Raw genomic sequence first — 17,076 nt, forward strand, 5'->3', positions numbered from 1 at the left:
CTTTCTAGGAAAATATAAAAGATATTTCAGTGAAACTAAATTTTATGGACAAATTTTAAACAAGTCAAAAACTAAGTAAAATGATGCTGGGTTAATAGGATATTCACATGGAAAACATGTATCTTGATCTCTAGACCATGCAGTATATGAGTATCAGGGCAGATGAATTACAAATTTAAATAAAGGTGTTAGAGGAAAGCATACAACAGCTTTGCCAACTTAGAGTAGGCACAGGCTTCTTAAACTGGATATGCAAAGTACAAACCAAGAAAGAAAAAATAATAAATTGGACTTTTAAAATATTAGGCATATTTGCTCATCAAAAGACTCTATTACAGGCGTGAAAAGGCAGGAGAAAGTATTTACAATACACATATTCAGCCAAGTTCCCACATTCAGATTATACAAAGAACTCCTATGAGACAGTAACCAAAAGAGAGTCAAATGGTAGAAAAATGGGCAAAAGACTTGAACAGACAATTCTCAGAAACAGATGTATAAATGACTAATAATCATATTAAAAATTGCTCAGGTTCATCATTACCGAAGAAATATAAATTAAACCACATTCAACACATATCCAACAGAACAGCTAAAATGAGAAAGACAGAAACTATCGGTGAGAAGGTGGAGCAATGGGAACTCGTAAACTGCCGGTGTGAGCATACTTACAGCCGCTCTGGAAAACTGACTTATCTACTAAATCTGAACACGCACACCCTGGGGCCCAGCAATCCCACTCCCAGCTGTACTCCAACAGGAGTGCGTGTGTATGGATGCTCCCATCAGAAGAGATATACTAGAACGTTCATAGAGTATTCATAATAGCTTCCCCCCCCAAAAGAGAACTATTCAAATGCTTGTCAACAGCAGAATGAATAGTGTGTTGTACTGATCGATGGAACACCGCACAGCAGTGGGAATGAACAAACACAATGCACAGTAAATGTATGAATCTCATAAACATGCTGAAGAGTGAAAGAAGCCAGACACACAATAATATATCGTGTATAATTCCATTTATATAAGATATAAAATCAAGCACAACAGGAGAGTGGATCCCCATGGCGTGGAGGGGTAGTGGCAGGAACAGGGCAGGAGCTGAGCGGCCCCGGTGCCAGTCACGTTCTGCTGCCTGATCTCAGTATTGGTTACACAGTCTGTACAAGTGCACCTCGTCATATGCTTAGGATTTGTGCATGTTCTCTGAGAACATTACACATCAATAAAAAGGTTTTTTTAGAGACCAAGATCAACAGATTAGTGTCTATGTATGGCATGTAGTAAACAAAGCAAACTGGAATAAATCTTCTTGATGATTAATATGAAAATGCCCCGGGACTTTGGGAAAGCAGGATTTTTGGTTTAAAATATCAGGGTGGCCCCTTGCACTGCTGCCTCCTTCCCTGAGCAGCTGCAAGATCTCCCATTGACTCTGTATTTACAGACAGACCGGGCCCATATGACTTCACTGTAGTCACAAACAAGTACTATGCTTCAGACTAACAAATGGCCATGTAATGAACCCAAATGGATTGTTTCTAAGGAAAAAAATAATAATAAAGAAAAAAACGTGTTGCAATAGCAGGAAATTCTGATTCAGAAAGTGGTGTAATCCCATGTGGGATGAACAAACCAATTAGTCAACATTCTCACCGCCCTCAGGACCATTTTCCCAATGAAGTTAAAGTTCCAGTGAATAAAAAGTGTCAAAATCTGTTTCAATCAACTTTTTCTCAGATAACACATGGGTAACTAAATCAAGGCAGCTATTGTTTTAACCTTTAGATTTCCCTCAGAATAACATAGATTTTTTTACAATCATACTTCTTAATGTTTTCTGAAATACCTCCATTCTCCAAACCAGAATTATTACTTAAACTAATAGTTAAAAGATGGGAAAAATGGTTCTGAATGATAGGAAACTAAAAGACATTCCACAGGATATGGTCTTTGGCACAGTGATACAGAAGAATGATTACAAACCATTTGGCTATTAAAGTTTCTTTTAATTTTTTTTTACAAAAACAAAATATATTGGGGGTCACCATGAGATAGTAGTTGTAATTTAAATATTAATTGATTTAAAAACTAGGTGATGACAAAAAGTTACTTCTAATTCAGTAGCATTTTTAATGAACTTGAATCTCCCTAATCATAAGAGCTTCAACCTACACCTCGAAAACGGTAGTGCGCAAGTTCTCGTTCAACACGGCGTCTGGCATGCAGCCCCACAAAGGACAACTCAGCAAAACATATCAAAGTCATTATGTCTTGTACCAGGGGCAGGCAGGAATGAGCAGGAATTGTAACACATCTGGATCGGATGTAAGCAAACAAAACAAAAACAGACAACTCAGATACACAGAAAAAAGAACCGCCTTGTAAAAGACAGGAAAATGCACCGTCCCTTCACTGGCTCTGTTACCAGATGTAATACCAACAGAGAAGTGGGGCACCCCCTCCTCTACCCGCCTCGTGTGCTGCTCCCTGAGGCAGGCAGAGCTCTGACCAACTCCCCGCCCTCCAACTTCCTTCTCACCACCATCTTTTCCAAATGCAGGAAAGAGTAAAAGTTATTAAAACAACAGCAAGGGCCAATAGCAGCCACAACAAACAAATAGGAAGGCAGAATGGGATCTGTGATGCTGTGAAATACAGAGTTTGCATTCGTGAGGCACACGTTAGCCTTGACCACCAAAGACTCGGGCCTTGGGTTGGGTGGGGGGCCAGGGGGACTCACTGCAGTAGGGCAGAAACGCACTGGATGACAGCCTGCGAGGATGCAGAATTAGACTGGCACTGCACACAACCACCTGCAGGCCAGCTGTGGGTCTGAGCCAAGATACCCTAAATCAAGGGTAGACAGAGCAGCCCCGAGGACAAGCTCCCCCACCACCATCTTTGTTATTGATGCATATGGAGATACTGAGTGCAAACAGATCTGCCCGATGAAAAGATGAATAAGAACATAATTGAAATGGGATATATTTAAAATATGGCAGAACAAGGGAAGAGAGAACAGCTTCAGAGGAAGTAAATTCTTATGAAAAGACGCTAATGCAAGATACTGGAGAAAATGTCATGACCTCTGGCATTCACGCATGCATCTACTCAACAATTTTTATGGCGTTTCTATGTTATGTGCTGGAAACGCAGAAATGGACAAAACAAGCGAATATTCTACCTTAATGGAATTTACATTCTGGTGAGGGAGATGGGCAACAAATAAACATAATATACTGATAGTTTTCAGTATTATAAAGAGAAACAAGGCAAAGAAAGGGAATAGAGAGTGGTGGTGACAGGGAGAGGAAAACTCAGCTGGCCTCCTCCTACACCGCAGATAACCACAGGAGCATTCAGTCCCCACCCTGCAACAAGAGAAATCCGGGTCATCTGTAAAATCATAACTTTGTTTAGACCCATCACAGACCTGAGGTTGTAATTCAACCAGAGGAACTGAACTGCAGAGGATAACAAGCTGATCCAGGGAGAGGTGGACACACAAACCATCTGCCTTCAGCAGTGACAGGAGGGAGAGGCAACAGTCGGCAAAGTAGGAATGAAGACAACTAAAATGTTCACAAATTCCTAAAGGGTGAATGTGGGCTCACATGAGAGTTTAGAACCCTAGGAACCTCTCACATATGGGTTCTAGGTACCCATTTTCCACATCCTGTCCACAAGTTACCATCAGGTGCTCACAAGAAATACAGAGAGCGGGGCAGAGCCCTGAGAGTGTCCATCTCAGTGGTGCATGAGGGCAGGTGATGAGCAGGTGCTTTTGGGAGGCAGGCAGCAAACACACCTGCTTCCGGGACCCCTCTCTCATATGAAGCCAAGGCCATTCCCCCTGGGGTAGAGCTGTCCTGCAGGCCAGTCCGTGGCAAAGGCCAACAGCTACAGGAAAGAGGGCAGAAAATCGCACATCCACCCTGCACGGACACCTGTCTCTGGGGAGGGCAGCAGACCTGCTCATGCCCAGAATTCTGCACTGATGGAGTGAGCTGCCCCTGGGGAAGGGCTGGGGACATTCCCATGACTCATGGCGGAGCTCGGCTTCCACGTGGGGGAAGGGCAGAACTGTTGAGAAAGTCCCACTCTTGAGCTCTGGCCCAGAGAGCCTGGCTAAGACTGAGGGGCAGAAGCACCAAGAAAACACCTCATCCCCACCAGGAGCCTCCAGTGAGAAGCAAGCAGAGCAGTGACAGTTTATAGCCAAGGGAGGGGCAAGGGCATAGAGAGAGACCCCTTCTGCGGTGCAGACACACAGGGTCTGCTGAAAGCTGAGGGTGAAGCCGAGCAGCAGCCGCCTGCAGTCCGCAAGCACCAAAAGAAAGAACAGAAGCGACAAAATGCAGAGCCAGTTCAACTCCCAACAGGTGGACTCAGCCACTCTCATACCAATGGCTTGACAGAGGAAGACCCAGTCTCATTTTTAAACACATTGTTCACCTGAAGCCCTACTGTTCTCTTACAGATGACACCCAGCACCCAATAAAAAATTATGAGGTATAAAATAAACAAGAAAGAAAAGAATTATTATCAGGAAATACTGTATTTAACAGACCCAGACCCAGATATAGCTCAGATATTTAAATCATCAGACAAAGACTTAAATATGATTAACATCGTAAAGACCTAGTGGAAAAGATGAGGCACCTCATCAGAGAGCTGACTCGGCAAGACAAGGCAAATGGAAATGCTCAAAATGAAAAATGCAATAGAATTATTTCTAGATGTACTAAATGCTTAAAAGAAGTAAAAAATTAAAACTTTTGTAGGACAAAAAAGAAAAACATCTTTATGTCTTTGGAGGGAAGGAGAAGATGTCTTAAGACATAAAAAATGCAAAGCATAAAGATGCATAAAATGCACAAAGCATGAAGAAAAGATGTATAAATTTAACTATTTGAACATGAGGCCTTTATGTTTATCAAGAGAAATCACAGAATGAGAGGAGTTGCTATAAATTGGGAGAAGATATTTATTGTATATATAACAACAAAAAAAATAGTTTACATTCAAAACATAGAAAGAATTCCTACTAATCAACAAGAAAAAGACAAGAAACCTACAAGGCAAATGGAGAAAAGACATAAATGGGCATTTCACAGAAAAGAAATGATGAATGGCCATCAAGCATTTGAAAGATGACCAGCATTACTGACTAGGGAAACGTAAATCAAATCCTCACTAAGATACCTGCTTCACACCCATCCAACTCATAGAAAGTTTTAAAACTGACAATACGAGTTCTGGCAAGGTTGCTGAGGAAAAGGAATTCTCATCCACTGCTGGGAGGAGCAGGAACCTGTTTAAATCATTTAGGAAAACAACTGGGCATACCCTTTAGGTGGAATACATGTCACAATCCAACAATTTCACGTTAGGTGCAAGTTAGAGGAATTGTGGCAGTCGAGTTCCTGGAGACGTGTACCAAAATGGTCACACAGAAACAATCATGAGGCCTCAAACTAGAACCAACCCAAATGTCCACCAACAGTAAAATGGATAAACAAATTATGATATAGTCATACAATGGAATATTATAAAGTAGTTAAAATTACCTACATCTATCTATATATAAATGTGTATAAATGAATATCAAAACAGAAATAAGAAAAAGCAAAAATAAAATGAATCAGAAAAGAAATAGAAGAGTATTATCCTATAACATAAATTTCAAAATTCAGTGAGCTAAGTAACACAGTCTTTAGCAATGCATACAAAGGTGGTAAAATCATGAAGAAAAAGCAAAGTAACAGTAAACCAGAATCAGGATAGTGTTTCTATCAGATGGGGTTAGGGCAGAGGGGTGGAAGTCATCAGAGGAGGGGCCACAGAGCCAGCTCCTAAGGCACTGTAGCGTCCAGTCTCTGAACCCGAGTGAGAACACATGCAACCCTGTCATTCTTGTTCTTTGGACGGTACATACACGCTAAATAAAGTTTTATGCATGTGCACTATCTTAAACAACAGCAAGAGTTATGAAAGACATACCTTTGAAAGGCATGGGGCTCAGGTAGTCTTTTAAGTGAGTTCAAACAAACAATAAAGGTCAGATTTATCTCATTCTATTTCAACTTTTGCAAAGCAAGGAAAAAATATGGAAAATATCTACATTTACATACAATCACAGTTCTCTTACTGAAACATGAGAGATTGTATCCCTTCCTAAAAACCAACTAGCGATTCAAAGATAACTGTAAAATTGAAAATAATTATGCCTAGCAGCATATTGAAAACTATTGCAATAACGGCTCAGTGGTCTGTAACTAGAAGTTACAGATTCGTAGCAGACAGTCATCCCTCCCTCGGTATCTTCAGGGTATCTGGTGCCACGGCCCCCAGCAAATGCCAAAATCCATGGATGCTCAAGTTCCTTATATAAAATGGGACTCACATACTTTAAATTATTTCTAGATTACTTATCATACCTAATACAATGTAAATGCTATGCAAATATCTCCCAGCTTGCAGCAAATTCAAGTTTGGCTTTTTGGAACATTCTGGAATTTTTTTTCTGAATATTTTCGATTTGCGGTTGGTTGACTCTACAGATGCAGAACCTGCAAACTCAGAGGGCCAACTGTACTAATAAAGGGCCACTGTTGGCTCGTACTTACCTTCTTGGCATGCCTAGTTTTTCAGTCTGCATTTTAAACTGTTAGTTGTATAGGTATTTATCTAAACCTGACCAAGTTCTTGTTGATCAAGCATCAATAAACAAGATGCTCACTGAACACTGGAGCATGCTCCATTACATAAATGTCTTGCTCAATCAAAATCCAGAAAGACAACTAGCCAGTGGTTTTATTTCTTGCTTTTGTGATGTGATGTGATGTGATGTGACGTTTTGTTTGCAGCTGCTTCATTCTCTTAGTCTTTCATTGTATTCGGTGTCTTTTAAGAGATAGCAGGGAGGAGTATTAGGGCTACAAATCTCAAGGCCTAATGCATTCTCAGACATAGGAAATCCCCAATCAAGTTCTCAACAACAAAATTCATTAAATAGTTGGAAAATACGACCTACAAAAAGAAGGAGGAGAAACCTCTCACTATTTAGCCTCAGAGAAGCCAAGAAGTGATCTAATAATGGCCTTCAGCTGTGACAGGCCCCTCTGTGGCAGATAGGAACAGCAGAAGATAAAGCAAAGGAGCCAGGCTTGGGCTGTAGCAGTGAGCATTTAGGGTCATATAAACGATCAAGAATTTTCTGATGGAAGGCTTTTGTAGAAGTTAAAAAATGGCAGGGGATAGGTTATGGAAAATTCCACTCCTTGGAGGGTTTCTAAAATAGGATACATTCTTAGGTCTTAGAAGGAAAGTGAACAGAGAATGGATAAATAAAATCTTTCAAGGGTCTATGTAGCCTAAATATTCTATGATAGTTTTCAAGAATCCTTCTTCTATTCAGACCACTTTAAAGGGGGAAATTGTCCTTTGAAAAGTCTCCATAACCTCAGTAGACTTTTCCCTGAGCATCTCCTAGATACTCCGGCTGCCAAGATCTTCCCACAATTTAGAATCTAAACATAGGTGGGCAGGCACTTCTCAAGAAATCTGTTTCATAACCCCTGTCCGAGACAACGTCTTGGCTTTCAGGGGGCAGTTGCTGAACGTATTATGCTATTGTCTAGAACAGGCAACGGGGATGATGTTTGAACAAATATCCTCCGCAGTGAGCAGACTAGGTGGTCTACTGAATAGAGCTGGGCTCCTGACAGACAAGGTGTGTTCCGAGACAACATGGCAAACAGCTGAGCTCCTCTAGAATTGGTTTCTCATCCTCAACCCTTTTTAGTGAAGCTGTTGGGGGCTGATAGCTTGTACGATACATTTTCCTTCACGAGAAAATGGGCCATCTGTCCAAATGCTCACGCATCACAAAGCTGCTTCTGAAAGGAGCTGCTTCCACTCCTAGAGGGCCCCCTTACTTGTGCAGGGCACTCAGATTGGCTTCATTAAAAGGAAGATCATGCCTATTCCTGGCTGAATTCTCTGAGCACATTACTGGACTGATATTGGAGGACAAAACAAGAAGCGCCTAATTTATCTGCGACTCACAAAAACCAAGCCTTCGGTAGATTTATAAAATGTGGTTGCAGCGTATTTGGAAGACATGGCTGAAATTGATTCAACATTGGTTTGTGGTTGGGTCACAGCAGAGAATATATATGGAAGGAAATCGTTCTGATTAAACGGAGGTAATAGGGATTTTACCTAGGTCACAGCAGGTTGCAACCGGAGATGATATTCTTTTAAGTGAAAACTATGCTCCTGGATTCCTTCTCCTTTGGCCGAAGCAACCACATAATGAGTCGTTTCACTTGAGAGGATGGGAGGAGTAGACAAGCTGAATTACAACACCGTATTTGAACTTTCTCGGGGGAGGAGAGGGAGACAGAGAGAGAGGTTAAGCAATTTCTATCTCAATCGTCATCTGCTTTCCCAGGATGGAATCCAACTGTGGAACAGTGCACAGCTAGAACTTCTCTTTTCTTACAAACATTCACTTACCACTATATTCCAGGTATTTGCTGGGCACGGTGTGTGGGATTTAAAACAAAAAAAGGACAGAGGGATTTGGTACTTCGGTCTCCCACAGATTCCTTCATGGTTCAGTTTCAACAAGTTAATCGAGGTATCATCATTATAATCGGTGTTTCATTATAGAAAATCAGGGCTAAGGTGCTTCTTACCAAAAGAAACTTTTTAAACTTTTTTTTTTGCCATTTAGATTTATAAGCTAAGGGATTCCCTCTGGCCCCCTAATGGTTTCTGAAATCTCAGAAGCCTGTGTAGCTTAGAGTTCTGCTTTTGATGCTTGTTTGTCCATTGATTGTGGAAACTTTCTCACTCACTTAACCTTCTGTGATTTTCTGAATGTCCTCTCCAGAATTCAGTCTGCAAGATCGGTTGAAGCCTCAGTCTATAAAATACTCTGTAACCTCCAGTTTGAGACCTATTTGATGAGCCACAAGGAAAAACTAAACAGACTAGGGTTTACCTATTCAAGTGGGTGTTGTCACTTGGAGAAGCACAGTCCACAGAAGACCCCACAGTTCCTCCCCTACCACCCGTCCCTAGAAAGAGAAAGCCAGATCCGCACGGATTTGCATCTAGACCTACTTCTGTATCGTTTCTCCTTAGTAGAAAGAAATTTAGTCTGAGGATGGGGATTTTTAGTTGCTTTAATTGTGATGATTAGGAAAGGAAGGGAGGCAGAGAGGGAGAGAAGGAAGCAAAATGAGGACTAGCACAAAGGAGGTAAAGCAGAAAACAGACTAGAACAGAAGAGGACGGCAAAGAAGCCCTGAGGAAGGCAGAGGGAGGAAAGGGAAGGAAGCCCAGGTCAGGTGTGAACCCAGCTTGTGCCAGGTCGCTGAGTTCACATGACAAAGTCAAGAGGAAATGTTTCTCTGTGTCCTGACATGCATGAGCTTGGCGCCATCATGGATGCTGCTAAAACTAGGTAAGCTCGGAGGTGGAAAGGAGACTTTGAGAACTATTACCCAGCCACGATAGCCTCTGTCATTTACATAGAAGTTACCCAAAGTATTTCTACCTCAAACATCCAAGTTATTCTGTTGGCTCCTGCCTGCCATGTCCCTGGACCACAGTCCAATGAGGAGTCAGAAGTCAACCGTCCCAAGCCCCTAGACTTGCCAGTGAGCTCTGGAGTACCTGCATGACTTCCTATCATGTCAGCCCTTGAAGACAACTTTAATTGCGATGCATAAATTATAGCTTAAACAAAAGACAGTCAAATAATATTATAGATACCCTAACAGAGGACTTTTCAATGACCTAATTTTTAGCTTCAGGACAGAGTGTCAAGGAGCCAAGTTTACTTTGAGAGGCTCCAAGTCTGCACAAGCCACAGGCTTGCTGTTCAAGCCCAGTACGTCCCGGTCTGTAGCCCTGGCATCATACTTGACCTCACCTACTATCAGCCAGGTCACTTCAGCCCATAATGTCTGTGTGCACACTCTAGGAACAAGCCACATTTCCACTGGTGTATTTTGTTTTAGGAGGAAGATGTTGCAACTATTGCATGTTTTATATTTTTGCATCCCTGTGCAAAAGAATGCTATTTTGCCCATTAATTCTGATTCTATCATTTTTTTAAATTGGAATTTGCATGTCCTAGAAAAAAAAAAACAACTGAAATCTTAACTAGTCCTGTATCTAATATAAGTGCTGTGAGAGCCAGGGGAAGTACATATTGCATTTACTTACCCAATGAAAAACGCTCTCTTTCTATGTCAAATACTATAAATTGAAGCTTAACTTCAATATTCACAGGCAAATAACACATCTACATGAAGAAGATAAGTGACAATTTTCGTCTCACAAGAGTCAAAAACCACTAATAGCTAAAAAGCAAATTAACCTTATAATGTTTGTGCATCACAACTCAAAAGGAATCGTCTGGAAGTGATTTCTTCTAAGTCCAAAGCTAACATGAAGCACGGCCACGCTTTGCACAGCACAGAAAACTTGCCCTCTGCCCTCTTTAAAGTGAACTTCAAGGATCAGGAGAGTAGGAACAGCTTGAATGCCCTAATGTTTGATAAAAGCAGACTTACTAGACAGAAAGGAATAAAAACAGAACCTAGGGACTGAGAGTCTAGGAGGAGTGCCTATCGAAAAAAGAACATGAAAATACAAGGTAATTATCAGAACTTAACAGAGGCCACAAGAGGATAAAAAATAGTTTAGCTTTCCTCTCTCCAAATGCAATTAATTAAAATAAAAGACCATCATGATAAAAGAACGTCACTTTCTCCATCAATGGATATTGTGACATTACTGTAACATTGTGGGCCCACATTTTTTTAATTGCAACACTTAGGAGGGTATCCATGGTCCCGTAAGTATTTTGACTTGTCATGAGATTATACTCTCATCAGTTAAACATTGGCTGTAGCCCTGTGGTTTGAATAGTTAATCATATATACTTTGGGGAAAGAAAGGAAGGAAGGAAAGAAGGAAGAAAGATGGACTCTTTCCCCCTCAATTGTCCATTTTCTGAAGAAACAAAAATGCTAGTAAAAACAGGTATTTATTAATTTAACTTGTATTTATTAGCACAAACAGTATATTTTAATAAGCTATAAAATTAGAACAAGATTAAAAGAAATACAAGCATCAAGACAATTCAAGTTTCTCACAAAATTCATGTGAGCACTTGCTTAACTGAACTGGTACAATCTTGTTCAATATTTCCATCAATACCTTAAAGACATGCTTATGAATTTTAAGATGTAAAAAATGTAAAGTGAATCATTAGTAAGTTGGATCAAATCATCAAGATCCAAAAGTTTCCTGAAGCAGAAAAACAGTTCAGAGCCAATGAGATGACGCAGCAGGACAAATATGAAGGTGCACACTGCACTCTGAGGCGGGTGGGCTGACAGCAGTTCATTTGGGGCAACCAGAAAATTCAGGTGGGCTAAGCATATTGAGCTGACAGTGTCTCCAAGCTGTGGAAAAAACTTAATAAAATGTTAGAGTTTGGTGATAAAACATGTGGGGTTCTGATTATATGAAGTAATACTCTATTCTAATTAATCAAACAATTTTCCTTCTTTTCTTCAGCCCAGATATCTGAGGAGATCTTCTGGAAAATGGACTGTGTTCAGAGAAGAACGGCCAGGGTGTCACAGTGTCTGGACAAAGCACTGTTTGAGAGCAACCGAATATGCTACCCAGAAGAAGAGAAGGCTTCAGAGGGCTAAGCGCCACGTCTACAGGAGGAGCAAACTCGCCTGCAGGTACAAGCAGACAAGGGAGTGGAAGGCACTGCAGACAGATTTCAGCTCAGTAGGAGAATAAATCTGAGCGTTCCAACAAGGGAACAGTATTCCAAAGAGGAGTAAGCTGCCCCGTCCTGGCAGTGTTCCAGCAGAAGGAGAAGGAACACCTGTCAGGTAAAGACTGGATACCTGACGCTGAGCTAGGCCATCTCCAGAGGCTATGTCAGCTCCAAGACTCTATGCTTCTAAAAGGAAAAATGGGCTTATCTTGGCCATTATTCAGCAATTCCTATGATACTAATATATTTTTCTACTCTAAGTTTCTAGTCTCATATTTTTTCTTTGACTGGACCCAAAATAAAAATTTTAAATTATAATTCTAGTAACAGTTATTATTCAGGAAATATGCCGTACTAAAAAGAACTTTTTATGACTTAGAATTTGCCTTCCTGCTGCATCAACTCCCGCTGGAACCTCGGGGTGTGCTGTGGGAGGGCATAATAATATATATGGTCACTCCCAGTGTCACCTTTGGGGTGAGCGCCACCTCTGGGGTGAGTGCCACCTCTTGCAGTTTCCCTCAGTAATCCATGATGGGCTGCCATCTCTTCATTTGATTAAATGTTCTCAAAGTTATTTTTATGTTTTACACCCATGGGTAGAAAATTGCACAAGTGTCTCATCCCTACACAGTATATCCACTCATCTGCCCTAAGATTACCTTCTCAAGTACGTAACACATAAAAACCATGACTTGTAGACATTGCTAAATGAGCTATTTTTTTTTCTTTGCAGGGGGAACACAGCTACACTCATTATAATAGTCTCATCGTACCATTTTGATGGTTCCTTCTGAACTTTCTCCAATTCCACTAGATTTTGGGGATGTAGCAACCAAACTTGTAATATACAGAGGCCACAATTTTTGGTGTGTTTTATAGAGAAATAACAACCTTCTGATAGTCCCCAGAATTTTACCTGGTCTCTTTGATTGCCTAGAATTACATAAAGTAAGAAACCTACAATGACTGTTCAGGCTTCTACATTCACACTCTATTGAAGCAAGAATAACCTTAGGAGATTACAGCCAACACTCTGCTATTGCACAGGGAAGTAAAGTGACTTGCCCAAGTGGCAGGGCCTGAAAACAGAACCCAGAGCTTCCGACCCAGAACCAAGGGTTATTTCCATCGTATCCCTGTGCCTGCTTTGTAACAAATGGTGCAGAGCCTCACTTTTGGTTGCTTTTCTCTAATGCATTGCCTTTTACTTGACTATGCTAAAACTTAACCTGCTACTTTTTGCCTTTACACATAGTCTAATGAGTTTTTTCAACAATTTATCCCCATCAGCTTGACATGGGTGAGTTATTTAACCTCTCTAAACCTTGTTTCCCTATCTTAAAGTAGGAATAATAATACAAGCCTTTAAAGTGTTATTGTGAGAATTAAGTGAGATGAAATAACATGTTCATCACTGTCACAGACTCTGGCACAGAGCAACGAACACCTTAAATAGTTGCCATTATTGATCACACTGTAATTATTTTAAGATGACCTCAAACACTGCAAACAATTCTCTCCAGGAAAGACTGCTCGGGAAGCTGGAGCACATAAGTGCATTTCGCGCAGACCGTTTCAGCAGGCGCAGGTTCAGGGGACCTCGCGCTGCCAGCTTGAATTAGAGGGAGTATCAATCACAAGCACATGTTATCTAAAAATATGACAAATATTCTAAAAATGTTGTTGGGTGAGCCTAATTTAAAACAGCATGAACCTTTTCCATTTGAAAACATCCATATGCCATGAAATAGCTAAGTTACATTTTCATTTCAATAATAGGTTGCAAAGGGGGAAAAAAAAGTTACAGCTCAAGCAATCACAAAGACGCAGCCCTCTCTAAATAACTCTGCAGTTACTAGGTAACCGCGTGGCACTGGGTGAAAATGAATCCAAGTGTCTGAACTGGAGCTTCCCAGGAACCTGAGGTGAGTTTTGTCCTGGCAATGGCCAATCTAATGAATGATTCTGCTGTCAACTGCATTTACAGAGCTGGCAAGACTGGCCACACAATAGCTCTCTCCCTCAGGAGGGCCTAGAATATAGGGAGAGAGTCCAGAATACAGCCTGGGAGGAAGCATCAGAAGTCTGGCATATTTCATGTAGAAATGAGAAGCTTACGCCGGCAGCAAAAAGCATATCCTGACATATGCTTTTTGAGCATAATCTCTGTAGGGAAGTATAAAAATCACCAAGAATGGGGAGCGGATGACAAAGGGCAGGTATCAGTTTTTTCATGCTATTGTAGATAAACTTAAGGGTAGCATTATTTAAAGATCAAAGAAAAATCTAAATGGCCTGTCAAAGGAGAATCACCTTTTCTTCTCTTTCAACTCTGTAACAATTTATGAATTTTAATCTCCATATGTTCCTTCAGTAAACTGCAGTGGGGCACCGCATGCTTTAACCTCGTCTCTGTCCCTCTTCCCGCGAGAGTGGCTAAGACCACGGGCTCTAGAGGCAGACAGGAGGGCGTTTGCGGTCCACGTCTCACTCACGAGGAGCTTTCAGCACACCGCTTGGGCTCTCTGGGCCCCCACTTCCATGTATCTAAAGATGGACATTGACAACTGTCCACAGTGTTGATCTAACGGCAAGTGCAAGGAAAGCGCCAAACGCACTGCCTGGCACCCAGTGCACCCTCCATCTATCTAGTTTCCTAATCACGCATCTTAACATTTAATTACACGTTTAATTATTGTCAGAATGTCCTGTTGATATGACGTCTGTTCTTAGTAAAAATGGCTCTCTCTGGTGGTGATTCTCAAGCAGTTGGGGTGTCAAAGAATACTACCCTTCCCTGGTGGGGGGTGCTGAGAAGGGAAAGAGTGTGCAGAGCTTGAGAATAAAAAGCCTCCCATCCCTGATTTGATGCTGGGGAGAGGGGAGGAGTTGCCTTCCAGCCCCGCCCCTCAGCTGAGAAACACTCTGCCCTCCCAGTGGCACTTAACCCTTGTCTGTATTTCCCGTAAGATTTGAAATATGCTAGAGAATCAACAAATCAACAGTTGACTTGTTTCTATTTAGTAATAAAACGTGATTCAGAATCATTAGTTCAGTCCCTTACAGAGAATGAGACTAGTTTTTGTGATCAATATACAATGAGAACAAATTTCCAGTTAATTAATTTGACCTTTATAATTTAGTCACATAAATCCATTAAAAAAGGTTACTCTCAATTATGTATAATGTATAGTGTAACTCCCTTTCTCTCAATGGTGAGTATAAACAATGAGTACATTTAAAAAAAGATTAACCTTTAATGTGTTCTTCGAAGGTTACAACCATGCAGAGCTATGGATAAGAAATTAGGACCAGAAATAAAGTAATGCTTAAAAGTTAATCATGAGACTTATGGTCAACCTGGTACAGCACATTCACATCTTCATGAGCCTCCCCTGTTCCAAAAGTGTGGCAATTACAGGTGAAATATAAAAACAGAAAATCAAAAGGTTGTAGTTTGACTCCAAAAACCAGATAAACATCTCTGTGGACTAGAAATGGGTTAGAATCACAAGGCGGTGAGTGGGTCTGAAGCCAAGGGACCTGCAGGGCTCCAGATGTCAAAGTCAGCAATGACTGCTGGGCATTCCGTTCCTACAGGCAGACAGGATCTAAAATTGCTTCACTGGAGACAGGGGGGCCTCAGCCAGGCTAACTGTGTGAAAGCAAGCAAGAGGGTAAGCTCACGAGAGGAGGCTGAAAACAAAAGAAACATGCCAAGAGGTAAACCTCATAAAACATTTGAACTTGTGGAGGAGAAATGGACAAAGACCAGGCATTGAATGAGCCACCCAGCTGGCTTTGTAAGGAAGTATGTGATCCTCATTATCACCGCCGGCGAGGGTGGCTGACACAACGCGATAAAACCTGGTCCTGGACAGGCAATGTCACAGGCCAGGTGAAGGCAGTCACAAAACCGAGGGAGAGAGAGAGAGAGAGAGGGAGAGAACTGAATCCAGAGGGAGAGAAAACAATACAGACAATAATACAAACTGAATTTTGAAACATCCTGCTCAAAATGAGTCAGCAAACTCAAATTCCAAAACACAGGAAGGAATATAGTGCTAAAAATATCAACAAAATCAACAACTGGAATAAAAACTCTATTCCAGATTAATTAACGTATGGAAAGATTATATAAAAATTTAAAAAATTATACTTAGGGTGATCAAAGGACTAATTTTCTAGAAAATGAAAAATCACCAAAATTGACTCAAGAAGAAATAGAAAACCTGGAAATATCAATAAGAAATTCAATCAAGAACCAGAAAGTACTCTCTTTCCTTCTCACACACACAAAAGCTACCAGACTCAAGAGGTTTTACAGGTGAGTTTTACCCAATTAAAAGGAATAGAACATCCTCAGATTCAGCCAACTCATTTATCAAGGTCTTACACTGATACCAAAACAAGACAAGGAACGTACAATAAAGTAAATTACAGACCAATCTTATTTATGAATATAATGCAAAATTATTAGACAAATTATTAAAAATGATGTAAAACTTCAATTTTAATAGATAAAATTAGAAAACAAAGAGATAATAAAGCTTTGGTCCAAAATGTGAAATATAAGTTAGTGATTCTCTATGAAAAAAATAAAATCCATAATAATTCTGATTACACACATGGAGGATTCTGCAGATTTGTCCAAGGAGACATAGTATTTGGAATGATCAACTCCAGGTTGCTGCCTAAAGATTAAAGAATTATGTTGAGCAGAAAATGAGCCACTAATTCATTTACTCCTGCTCCACTACCTACATCTATACAGTGTAACAGCACTGTACCCTCGCACCACAGTTCATTCATTTGTATTTTATATATACACTATTGCAGTATCCGTGAAATATTCAACAATCTCAAAAAAAAAAAAAAAAAGGCAACAATAATAAAATGAAAGTATAGGACCGTGTTCCCCTTCTGTACCAGACAGGAGCCCTGAAGCACTCAGTGCCTGCCCTGCCACAGGCCTCCCCTTAGGAAAGCAGCCTCAGGAATGCTTTCTGCATAGAGTTGTCAGGCACATGCTGTGTATGTCGAGAAACCAGCTCCACATCCACGGTTACAAATAATTATATCAAAATCAGCTCCTAAGCCAAAGTAACACAGATAATCAGACATGAGAGAAGCTTACCTTTGACCTGGTTTGGCTCCAAAACCTACTCAAGAAGGGTGAGTTGTGCCGGATTGTGATAAGCTAGGAGAACACAGAGAGAGGGGCAGGGGAAGGATGGGGTGTCCTA

The 17,076-nt window shown here is 40.8% G+C and overlaps 1 protein-coding gene across 7 annotated transcripts in view; it reads right to left on the reverse strand.

Moving 5' to 3' along the window:
* Positions 1-17,076, reverse strand: part of CPQ (carboxypeptidase Q) — a 391,868-nt gene that overhangs the window by 134,925 nt on the left and 239,867 nt on the right. The window lies entirely within an intron of this gene.

The sequence above is a fragment of the Camelus dromedarius genome, chromosome 20 (assembly GCF_036321535.1).
Source record: "Camelus dromedarius isolate mCamDro1 chromosome 20, mCamDro1.pat, whole genome shotgun sequence".
Taxonomy (NCBI): domain Eukaryota; kingdom Metazoa; phylum Chordata; class Mammalia; order Artiodactyla; family Camelidae; genus Camelus; species Camelus dromedarius.